The 13,155-nt window shown below is 40.7% G+C and overlaps 1 long non-coding RNA gene across 1 annotated transcript; it reads right to left on the bottom strand.

The window, feature by feature from the left end:
- Positions 1–12,187: 12,187 nt before the first annotated feature.
- On the bottom strand, positions 12,188–13,088 carry LOC117561757. Its single transcript, XR_004571426.1, has 2 exons — positions 12,976–13,088; positions 12,188–12,716 (listed from the first exon to the last, which is right to left on the bottom strand). It is a non-coding gene; the product is annotated as an uncharacterized LOC117561757 (long non-coding RNA).
- Positions 13,089–13,155: the final 67 nt, after the last annotated feature.

Raw genomic sequence — 13,155 nt, forward strand, 5'->3', positions numbered from 1 at the left:
AATTTTCAAATCTTTGGCGGAAATCGCCCTCCATTTAAGGCGGGGCCTCACACCTGTTAACCTGTTCCACAATTCTTCGTTTTCCGAGGCTAGGAAGGATTCTTGCCTCGCTTCTGAAGCAAGTGACTCGGAGGTACATGTGCTACCAAGCAAGCGTCCTCGACATTGAGAAACACCCAGAGAGAACGAACAAGTGATGGAAATCGAAGCCGGAGGAAAGAAAGTCGATATATAAGGTACGTTTTGTTTTGATACAAAGAGCGTCATATTTACGCAGCTAGCGTTAGCTTGTTTGGTAAAAGAGCTTGCAAGAGACAGCATTGTGCACCTAAATGTAACTCTTGATATCATATAGATATAGGTGCTACGAGAGGAGTTGGTTTATTGTGCCCCAATGTAAATCCTAATGAGAGAGTTAAAAGGACGGTCAACAATATAATGTACAAATGTTGTGTTTCGATGTAATACTTTGTGATTTATGTCAATGTAATAATTCAGGATTCAAACCAACATTTGATGATAGGTAGTTAGGTACAGACGGAGGGGAATAATTATTTTAAATGACGCTTTTTTCTTAGGTTACACTGGAACATCTTCAAGTGAAGAGGATAGTGTGGTCCATGTCAATTTGCCATCTGGAGACAGTCCCCTTTCTGACACTGTGAGGCTGACAAGTGAGCGGCCCAACCAAGTAAGGAGGCAGAGGCAGAACGTCCTGATACAACCCGGTGTGGGAATGTATTCATCATTCGTGGTTGACAACATCAATATCCCCATATGACTGTCTCCAACACTATCCCTCTCCTCAATGAGCCTAACATGCCACCCTTTATAGCAGGGGTGGGGAACCTCCGGCCCCCGGGCCGTATACGGCCCGCGAGACCATTTGGTGTGGCCCTCGAGGTAATTTATAAACACACGCAAAAAAGAAAAAAATTAAAGAAATCTAGACCGCAAAATAATTAAACAAGTGAGTGCCTGTTTTTCCTGGCCAAGGTCAGGGTCCTTGAACACAACACAAGCCTAACGTGTCGTCACGTGGTATATGTCTCGTCTGACAGGAGTGTTGTTCGGGGAGCACCAGAACGCATCTCCGCTCCGGCACTTCCAAAAATGGCAGTAGCCATAAGGAGCTGTACACATGCTGCAGTTTTTGCGTGGCTGTGTCTTAGTTGTAAGCCCAGTGGCGATCTGTTCATCTGTCATACTGATCATACAGTCAATAACTTTGTTGTTATTAGCATCTGGTTAGCTAGCTATGCTAACGAATATAAGAAGCTTTTTTTACAACCAGTGAGGTAAAGGCACATCTTTATATGATCATTATAGTTGTAAAAAAATAAGAGAATAAAGTAAACAGGTATAAAATACTATATGACAGTAAAAAAAGTTGAAATGGCCCTTGAGAGGAAAAAGGTTCCCCACCCCTGCTTTATAGGCCCATCAATTGGACCGTACCATCAAAAGGGGTGGCATGTGCAGAGATGGTTACCTCAGATAAGGAAACCAGTTAAATAACAATAAACATTTAGTTGAGAATAACAAACATCCATTAATTAAATTATACCTAATTAATGTATGAAAAGAAAAATATTATAAACCAACAAGATCAATGTACATGATATAAAACCACCCCTGCCTCCATCCTGCTCTTTTAACCCCAATCCGAAACGATAAAAGAGGGTTCGCCGTTTCCCCGGGGACTCTTTACGGCAGGGGTGGGGAACCTTTTTCCTCTCAAGGGCCATTTCAATGTTTTCAACATCCTCCGAGGGCTGTACAAATTATTGACCTCTGCTTAAAAATACTAAAATCACAGCCCACTCATTTCACCTTTCTTTCATGTTGTGCAAAGAAAAAGCAACCTCTTAATCCAGATATTTTACCATGACTCGCACATGCACGGTTGTAGCATGACCACCAAAACAGAAAGATATGGACACAAGATGTGTGCAAATGTATTTAGTTTCCTATCCATGTGAACATTATTTAAGTGGGGGGGACCTAACCTCCTCTAGGGGGCATGCTCCCCCGGGAAGATTTATTTTTAAATGTTCTTTAAATCTGGTGCACTTTGAGAGCAACATTAGATCTATGGATCATACATCTCTCAACACCCATATGAAACATAACTGTAAGCAGATTTTTGTTTTCTTTATGGATATTTTACAAATCACTCCCCTTTCAAACTGTATTCTTGTTTATTAATAACAACTTTTTTTACTGTCATATAGTATTTTATACCTGTTTACTTTATTCTCTTATTTTTTTATAACTATAATGATCATATAAAGATGTGCCTTTACCTCACTGGTTGTAAAAAAAGCTTCTTATATTCGTTAGCATAGCTAGCTAACCAGATGCTAATAACAACAAAGTTATTGACTGTATGATCAGTATGACAGATGAACAGATCGCCACTGGGCTTACAACTAAGACACAGCCACGCAAAAACTGCAGCATGTGTACAGCTCCTTATGGCTACTGCCATTTTTGGAAGTGCCGGAGCGGAGCTGCGTTCTGGTGCTCCCCGAACTACACTCCTGTCAGACGAGACATATACCACGTGACGACACGTTAGGCTTGTGTTGTGTTCAAGGACCCTGACCTTGGCCAGGAAAAACAGGCACTCACTTGTTTAATTATTTTGCGGTCTAGATTTCTTTAATTTTTTTCTTTTTTGCGTGTGTTTATAAATTACCTCGAGGGCCACACCAAATGGTCTCGCGGGCCGTATACGGCCCGGGGGCCCCCCACCCCTGCTTTACGGTGACGGACCCTGGGAATGGAGACGGGAAGGCCCAATCCCAAACCGCCCCCTACACCCTGCCCCCTGCCCCCTACACTAGTGATGGCAAAATGAAGCTTTGAATGAAGCGTCGAACCACTTGGACAATTGTGTCGGAAATAGGTTCATTTCTCGAAGCTTCAGTTACAGCGACCTCTCCTGGCGAAGTGCAAGGCTGCAGTGGGTTTAACGTATCTTTGCCTTGAAAAATATTCGATGCACACACACACACAAAGACTGAATATCATGTTCTATTTGCAATTAAAGATTGATAATTGTGTGTATTGGGTTATTGAGAAGAGACTAGAGAGTGCTAGACATGTTTTTGGGCGGAGAGGGCCTTTTATCAGTTATTAAAGTTGAAAAGCAATGATTAAAATACGTCCATTCCGGGATTTGAACCAGCTGCGCGGAGGACATCGCCGCATTCGGGCCGCCGGCTCTACCCACTGGACTATCTATTCCTTGAAATATTTAACTGTTTTCATATTACTGATAATTGTCTTTTTGTTCACAACTTCTCCACATTTCGAAGTGTTTCCCGAGCCAGAACGACCTATCTTACTTCCTGGCTTGCTCTAAAATGATATCAAATGCAATAACAACAACAACTCAACAGCAACAACGCAAATGACGACAACAACCCACACATTGTGCATTGTTTAGAGCGGTCATAAAGTGTTGAAGCACTCAAGTTTGAAACTGTTTCAACCTGTCACCTGTCCGAATCGAGACGAGGCAGTGCATTGAATCGCGTGAATGGACCGTGAACCAGTCAAGTGATTCATTCAGGAAATGAAGCAGTTGCTGCTTCGGACGTCACATGTCACGTGATTTGAAGCAGTTGCTGCTTCGGACGTCATATGTCACGTGATTTGAAGCAAGCTTCGAAGCACTGCTTCTATGGAATAGGAAGTCCAGGGTTGAAGCTCCGTTCGAAGCTTCAGTGTCAAACTGCCATCACTACCCTACACACTACCCCTCCGTTTGCGCGTTTACAGCTCCTAAAGCATAAACACGCTGTTTACAAGTAGTTCCAGCAAACATCCACTGATAAATTGCGATGTTAACAACCTCATGATAACCTCATATTTTTTTTACTTAGGATCATACCTGTGTTTAGTCTAGAAAAAGGTAAATGTGTGCATTTTATTATAAAGTTGTGTATATTTACAGATTGTTGAAAAAACTAAGAACCTTATAAACATCAGGTTTAAAACTAAAAGAGCTTTACACAATTAAAGATGTTTGGAATTTTATTTATTATAATTATTTTAAAAATGTTGTCAAAGAGATGCTGATTTGAAACCGTTATACAGTTACGGCATTTCCTGTTTCTGCCGGAGAGAGGGGAGTTTGTCCCAAAGCTTGCCTCTGTATTTACTCCCTCCATCTGACAGGAGAGAGTTTCATGTGTCACTCCACGGAGTTCACTCCGTCACGGAGGGGGAGTGTGCAGGGCGTGGTTTGGGCCGAAAACAGGTGGAGGTGAGTGTTATGATGTTAAAGGTCCCATGGCCATTTCTACTGATCATATTTCCATTGTTGAGGTCTACTAAAATAGTTTTATATTGTGTAATTTTCCAAAATCACATTGGTTTCTCATACAGCATCTCTGTATAGTAGGCCTATGTGTATTCACTCTCTGTCCTAAACGGCTTGTTGGAGCTCAGTTTCATAGAGCAAAAACATTTCAAGTGTTACTCAACTGGCTTTAGATAAGCCAGTCCTTTGTTAGTATGTAAGTGCTTTGTTAATAGTTATATCGCTCGAAGTGGAGTCGAAAGAGATGAGTTTTCAGTCTGAGCCGGAAGCTTTCTGCTGTCCTGATGTCAATGGGGAGCTCATTCCACGATTTTGGAGCCAGGATAGCAAACCCACGTGTTTTTGCTGATGGGAACTTGGGTCCCCTTCGCAGCGAGGGTGCAGCGAGCCGTTTGGTTGATGCAGAGCGTAGTGCACGCGCTGGGGTATACAGTTTAACCATGTCCTGGATGTAGGAAGGGCCAGATCTATTCGCAGCATGGTACGCAAGTACCATCGTCTTGAAGTGGATTCTAGCAGTTACCGGAAGCCAGTGGAGGGAGCGGAGTGGTGTGGGAGAATTTAGGAAGGTTGAAGACCAGACGAGCCGCTGCATTCTGGATGAGCTGCAGAGGTCGGATGGCACATGCAGGTAGACCAGCCAGGAGGGAGTTGCAGTAGTCTAGGCGTGAGATGACGAGAGCCTGGACCAGAACCTGCGTCGCTTTCTGGGTTAGCTGGGGACGCATCCTCCTGATGTTGTAAAGCGTGTATCTGCAGCAGCGGGTTGTAGCAGCGATGTTTGCGGTGAAGGACAGTTTGTTATCTAGGGTCACACCCAGATTCCTTGCAGTCTGAGTCGGGGAAACAACAGAGGTGCCGTGTACTTACATGTTCTTTATATAGATTTGATGTAAAAGAAACAAGTTCAATCAAATAAATATATACACTGTCATTCAGATTGATTAGTACTTCTGTTTCTTTTGAGAGGGGACGCCTTTTCCTGGGTAACTGTCTTGGCATCACGTATCCGTATAGATGTTTCTATGTAGAAAAGGAGATATGGGTACATGTTGATCCCAAACCAGCCTTGCAGTTGCAGTTAGCTGTGATGACTGCACCATCCTTCTTCATCAGTACCCACGGACATGTTGGCGGCAGCCCAATACTCTGAGAATGCAATACCTGAAAAATAAAATACAAAAATATTATTGGATTGTTGACTATTTAGAACCACCTTGTCATATGCTAGGTAGCACATAACAGAAGCTGACAACCAAGAATAGGTTCTGTAGAGGAAACTTCTGTGTAGCTATGCAGTGGGAGTCACCGACTCAGGAAGGAGACACGGGAAGAGCAGTAGCTTTGATGTCAAACACATGATGGTTTATTTGGAGTTAACGGCCGGAGGATTCACATCACAAGTCCAAGAGTCAGAGGTTCTGACTTCACGGTAGAGTTGCCACGTCAATTCTGAAGAACTCTACCCCAGACCCATGTATTTAGCTAGTTCAGAGAGCATCATCAACATGCTGCTTAACAAGATAGAATGATAACACCTCTATCAGCTGACGCCAACAGGCAGGAACAGGGAGACAAAACACTGAGAGCACAGCAGCCAAGGTTACAGGTGCCTGTGCTCAGTCAGGACAGTTTGAACTGATACACTGGGTCAAAGTTATGGGCCTTGGAAAATATTTCCACAACAGTTTCTTCCTTTTTATCAATTTTGATAATCTAAAACCCTTAGTCTAATAATATTTAGTTCAATACTTAAATCAATGGGAATCTTCAGATTTGAGTGTGGACTTACACAACATCAATTACATCAATCACATTAAGATTGAAACATTCAATCACAATGATTGATACAGCCAATCATAATAGGAAAAATCATCTCATCAGTGTTTGATCATCTTTTGTCAAAAGCATAATAATGAACACACATAAAACAGAGGTGCACAATGGCTAAATATTTGTTTTTAAACTAATATATTTTATCATTTACCATTAGTTAATTTCATTCATCAAACTATAAAATCAAAACCAGCTTGCCGCTTTAAAGATTTACTTCAAGGCAATCACTAGTCAAAAGCATTTTAAAACTCAGGATCGTAAGAGATCCAGATAAACATTCACAGTTAGAGTATAGAATTCACACTGGTGATTTGATCAATCTGTAATCTGCAAAAGTGCAGTGTCCTCAATTTTAGGATTACTTTTACGTTTACTTAAATACGCTTTAGTCAAGAGTAAGGCACTTAGTGAAATCAATACATTCATTTTAGTCAAGTACATTGTTCAAAATCTGAAAAGGAAAAGTTAGGCAAATATTCAAAGACGTTTGTAAAAACCTGGAAAGGAAGTATTAAACATTTTTAAACCTTGAATTATTACATTTGTAAATGCTACCACTGATCTGTACCAAATTAAGTCTATCAATTATTCCTATTAGCCATACTTACCTGAGCATCTACTTATGGTACTTGGAAAGGATTCTTCTGTGTTTATCTAATGTTGAGAATATCAATTTCTTTAAATTATACTTCTCTAATTTGAGGATCAAATATGCTACATAATTGTTATATGAAATATTATAAATATTTGTTTTGGGCCAAAACTGAAATTAATCCAGTACTTGAAACATCATGGATAATACATTAAAGAGTAGTGTTGTTAAGCCTGATTGCTGGATTCAAATCCACTAGAGTGCATGTACCTATCCAGAGGGGAGCCAGAACTTGATAGAGCTTGTCGCCGCACAACCAAACGTAATCTTGTGGCGAGCTAAACCCCACATCACTGGGCCAGGCCAGTTGTATTGCTCACGGTTGCGTTGTCGTTTTCCCAGGCGAGCCGTCATCACGAGGTGGGAATGCTCCATGGGGTGTGTGTGTGTGTATTCCTTCGGTCGATTTTGTGACACGGACAGTCAGACTCCGCACACCGGTAACACAAACGAGGAACCAGAGAGCATATGGAACCGCTCAGCTGGCACTCGCTCGTGATACCTTGTGTGTAGTGTGTTTTGGTGTATGTAGTGCAAGTGTGGTGCAAGTTGGTGATTAGGACACATCACTTGTTGTCATCTACTTCTGTTGGTGATTAGGACACATCACTTGTTGTCATCTACTTTTGTTGGTGACTAGGACCTTGCAGTGGCTGGCGTGGACCCACGTAGCTCTCTCTCTGACCCTTGGCCTTCAGAGCTGTCCTACTGTAGTTATTGGGTTAACACTTGATAGGGATGTTTTCCTGAGTGCAGACAACTCAAGGTAATGGATTAGCACATTATCATTTAAATACAAAAATAGGATAGGCCCCTCAGAATTATTTGGGAGCCTTCCTGAGACATGTACATGCATAAATGTAAGGTTTGTGTTAGTCATTTAACATGCAAGAATCATATACTCATCAGTCCAAAGCAGAGAAATGTTATTGTAATTTAAAGGTGAGCTAGTCCCTGCGGATATCACCCCTTCTCAATGATTCTAAATGTTATATTAATTCACCATTTACCGTTTGATAACATATTAGTTTATTTTCCTCTTCCATAAAACAGGTTTGAGAAATAAATGTTCCAATATAAAATCAATTACTCAATATAATTGACTCTTCCCTCCCTTTTCTTACATATGTCTCATATGAAATAATAACTTAGGAGTCTATTTAAGCATGGTGTAATCTATTAATCGAGAAGACTCAGTATCACCTGTGTGCAGCTTACAAAAAAACAAACAATTGTGAGAAACATATTATGCAGGAACTGTATACCTTTGTTGAAAAACAAAGCATATCTGATTTGGGAGGAAAAGCTTCATCCCCCTTAACATCTGAGTTATTACTGAAAGCATAGCATAAATGATAGTGGGTGTCTGAGGGTGTTTTTACTGAGAAATGTCAAACACATTCAAAACCTTACATTTGAAAACAGGTTTGCATTCCTTCTCTTAAAATGACGTTATCATTGGAAACAATAAAAGCTAATTGTTTTGATGTAGAATCTATCAATTGAATTGTTAGAGCAGAACAGAATGGTCGTATTGTAGCCTGAGTACCGTGCAGCCTTCAGTTTCACCAGGTGGAAACATTGTCCATATAATGTGAATACATGTAGAACTAGACATTAAGAGGCTCCTGACATTAGGCCTATTTTAAAAATAGTAGGGGCTTTTAACAGCTTGCCAACCTACAGGCATCCTCTGCATAGCAGTATGAATAGCCTTAAAAAAAACAACCCACTCTGCCGTAACGAGAGTCATATTTCTGAACCAAATGCCCTAAGTTAAGCCGTTAGTCCCATCTGACTGACCCAAGGGTTGGTGCTGGTGTGACCGGGAGGCTTCCAGGTGTTCAAAGCAGATGTCAAGCTTTCAGTTCATGGCTTGGTGGGGGGAGTGGCCCACGTGAGACAGTATTGTTCAGTTTGAGGAGCGGCATTGTCTCTGGAAGCAGGTAATGGTGTCCATTCTCAGACCAGACCATTAATGTCATTTCATGTAGAGCAGCCATAGCATCTCTGTGACTGCACTCAGAACTGTGTCAGAACTGGGTGATTCTTAGTGAAGCCGTCCAAGGCCATAGACAGAATGGAACCACGTACCAACAAAAGGGACACAAGGTCATCAATGTCTCTCTTTACCATTGGCCTAATTGCACAACAAATTAGTGGGAAAAATGTGGAGCACTAATCCATCATGTGAAATGTTGAGTTAATCTAAATAATTACTTATGGGTTGAAATCAAATTAACATTAGAACTAAAGTCAGTCATAATTGGACTTTGCACGGATCCGAATCTAAGCAATACACCATTTCCCCAGCTCTGTAATGAAAAGGATAAGAAGATTAGGTACATTACAGGAGTGTTCGACACCCAAACATGCACACTTATCTTATTCTAGTAGAGATTAGAGGACAAGGTCTAATGTTGTGAACAAAATGATCAAATCAAAGTTATTTTGTTTATTATATGTTATGTACCACATTTAATTTAATAATTAATCTTGAATTACTAATAACCTTAAAGAAGGCAACAATTTACAATTTGGATGAAGTGATTACTCATCCAAAGTGTGTGTGTGTGCCCAAGGTTTAAAACATTTGGGACAGCACAGCAGTGAGAATGTTATGAGAACCAATCTGTTGTTTATACTAAACTCGAAGGAAGCTAGACTGGAACATTTTAAATAAATCAAAACACTTGCACATTAATTAAATAGATTTCACATTTAGCTCGAGCTGGGTTCAATACTTTTCTTTATGGTATTTAAAATTGGGCTCGAGTAGAACCCCTGGATTTGGCTTGCAACACAAAGTGATACTGATCTCTGTAGGACTTGGAAGTGTTATGATTCAAAGTGCCTGTGAAAGAGAGGCCCTTGGAAAACAACACCTATTTTTTAACTGTAATGACTTATTTTAAAGAAATTGCAACATTATAGTTTTAAAGAATTGCTCAATTAATTTAACACATTTATTATGCACACAATAAAAACTTCAACAAATATATTGATCCTGGCTTAACCAGCAACCTTTACTCTGTTGTTCATAAGCTCGGTTTCAGAAAACTTGTCAGTAGTTTAACAACTATTTTAATTTTAGTATTGTCTATGGAGACCAATTGGTTGATACTAGAAATAATTTGAAGCAGTTTAATAAAGAATGTTAAACTATTTTTAAAAATGTAATTGAACTTCAACTTATATTAATTCTCCTGATTCCAGTGGCCAGTTGGAATGAGACAATTAACACAGTTTCCATTTTGCTGCAACAGCGCAAAAGGTTTCAACAACAATTAGTATTATGTCTGAGTCTAGTTCTGCTTTGTTTCGGAATGTGTTCAATACATTACGTTTTTATTCATTATTACTATACAATACATAGATTAAGAATAAATGAAACAAATAATACAACATTGACCTAAAACCAGATTTTGCAACCCTGATCTCCTCAGGCAAGTCTCTGAGGGTCTCGGGGCGCAGGACGGGCATAGGGTTTATACAAGGTCACAAAGATATCTTAACATACCAGCAATACCATTTAAGAATGGATTATTAAAGCAATATAATCTTAGTTTCTTCTTACACCTAGCGCTCACCCTGAACAGTGTGCTTCTTGTTTACATTTTCCCCTGCACTCAGAGGCAGGACATAAAAACACTTTTTATTTTTCTCAGGTCATTTACTTTTTGGTGAGATAATTAAAGTTTAGTTCATTTTACCCTGTCTATGGACTGATTCATTATTGTTACAAAACATACACAAGACGGCGGGACAAACCAATATAGACCCCCATACAAACAATCAGACAAACAAAACATGAACTCGTAATAAACACCAGCGCGACAGCAAAGCTCATCCAGCTCAATTTAGTCCGGATTTTAGAGATCTTAGAGGGGGTGGGGAATTAGTGGGGCGTCTTCTCACGCCTCACCCTTGTATACAAGTTATTTATCGGTGCCTGAAAGCCGTCCAAGAGCGGTAACTAGCTTATCCTCTTGCGACAACCACTAGGTTATTTGTTTCTAGTGGCGCTGTGCCCCCCCGATCGGAGCCCACAGACTTTTTCCCTGCCCTTTCTCTCCAAACAACAGCTCAGTTGACTGTAGTCCGTACGACCAGCCTATATACACTTGCTATCGAGTTCACCTCAAGGTGAAACACAGTTTGCCTATGCTTGCTTGCCACTACACACCTCTGATCAATTAGCCTATAATTTTATGTATGCACTCCTGACCGCCACCTGCTCCAGAGAGCCGTAGCGCATCGGGTGATGCACGCACTTCGCGCTGGCCCGTCTAACCATGAGAAAAGCGGTCCTAAACAACGAGTGCTTTTAGACCGTCCCGTTTGAAGGACGGTGGTGCCGTGAGTTAAAACCTAGACAATAAGCTGTGACTTTCTCCCTCTCAGCCTGCACTGCTCCAGCCCCACACACACGCGGGGAGGTTTTACACACACACGCAAGGCTGCAGCTGGAGCCGTGTTTTTACAGAGAGGTGATAGCAGTAAATATCTCTGGCTGCTTATTTTCAACTGCTATGTTTGGCCGCTAAGACCCTCAAAATCCGGCGATTTGTCCAATACAAATCTTTTACATTGCTTTCAATTCACACAGAAGCTCCACTTCACTGATGCCCTTTCTTTAAGGTATCTCTAAACATGAGCTGTGTATGCCTGTATGGCACTTCCGTCCCGAGCAGCATACACAGAGGAAATAAGCCAGGACTGAGTCCCCAGACACTGATCTCCTGGGTTTATCATCCCCAAATGTTCATTAACCAAAAGGAAACGCAGCCGATCAGTTTCACAGGTAATTTTAGGATACCGTCAATCACAGATTCTGATAAGGCAATGTCCAAATGTAGATTTGAAAATCACACTTACCAGCTCTGTAGATTTATTGGCATCCTGCCGACAACGCCAATTTGTAGAGGAAACTTCTGTGTAGCTATGCAGTGGGAGTCACCGACTCAGGAAGGAGACACGGGAAGAGCAGTAGCTTTGATGTCAAACACATGATGGTTTATTTGGAGTTAACGGCCGGAGGATTCACATCACAAGTCCAAGAGTCAGAGGTTCTGACTTCACGGTAGAGTTGCCACGTCAATTCTGAAGAACTCTACCCCAGACCCATGTATTTAGCTAGTTCAGAGAGCATCATCAACATGCTGCATAACAAGATAGAATGATAACACCTCTATCAGCTGACGCCAACAGGCAGGAACAGGGAGACAAAACACTGAGAGCACAGCAGCCAAGGTTACAGGTGCCTGTGCTCAGTCAGGACAGTTTGAACTGATACACTGGGTCAAAGTTATGGGCCTTGGAAAATATTTCCACAACAGGTTCACAACTTTTGAAATTTAAATATATTGCAATATATAATAAAGCTTTATTTATAAATCCCTTTTCATAAAGCACGTGTAGCTCAAAGTGCTTTCCAATCACAAGTTAAAAATAAACCACGAGAAATTCCCCTCAGATCAGATGTTAATACCTTTACAGGTACATAGCAACAACATATATATATATATATATAAAAATATTTGTAGAATTATAGTACAACTAATGAATACAGCATTTCATATTTAAACATCATACTTATAAACAGTAGAAACAAAAAGTAAGTAGAATTTTTTTAAGATTACTTTGAAACATTCTCAACGGAAAATAACAAGATTTAGAAAATGGCGACATATGTTCAGATTGTCCATTTGAAGGAGCAGTGTGCAGGATTTAGTACGTCTAACATTGGGGATGTAGGTTCCAACCAATGGATAACTTGTTCACTCACCCTCCTATCCCAAGTTTGTAGGATAATGTATGTTGTCTGCAAAAAACATGAGGCCCAATCACGTTTCCTCTGTCCATTCTGCACTACTGTAGACGTGGCAGTGCAACCTAGAGGACAAACAGATCAGAATCAGAAACGGGTTTATTGCCAGGTAGGTTCACACGTATGAGGAATTTCACTAGGTGTCGTGGTGCATACATACAAATAAAAAAAAGCACACAGATAGCAAACTATATTAAGAACACTAATAAAAATATAGTAAGATAGCAATAAAATAAAGCAGTAATTTACATCGAAATAGAATGCAATAAATTATAGAATATAAAATATGTGCAGTAAGCAATATTTAAACATTGCATTATTTACCATCCTGTGATCTCCATTATGTAATGCATAGAGTCTGCGTTGTGGCTGAGGTAAAGTGTCAGTGGGGGGGGGGCGGGCCTTGTTGAGGTAGAGAGAGGTTTTGGTCCTGATGGAGAGAGGTTCTGGTCCTGATGGAGAGGTTTTGGTCCTGGTGGCGAGAGGTTTTGGTCCTGATGGAGA

The sequence above is a fragment of the Gymnodraco acuticeps genome, unplaced genomic scaffold (genome assembly GCF_902827175.1).
Source record: "Gymnodraco acuticeps unplaced genomic scaffold, fGymAcu1.1, whole genome shotgun sequence".
Classification (NCBI taxonomy): Eukaryota; Metazoa; Chordata; class Actinopteri; order Perciformes; family Bathydraconidae; genus Gymnodraco; species Gymnodraco acuticeps.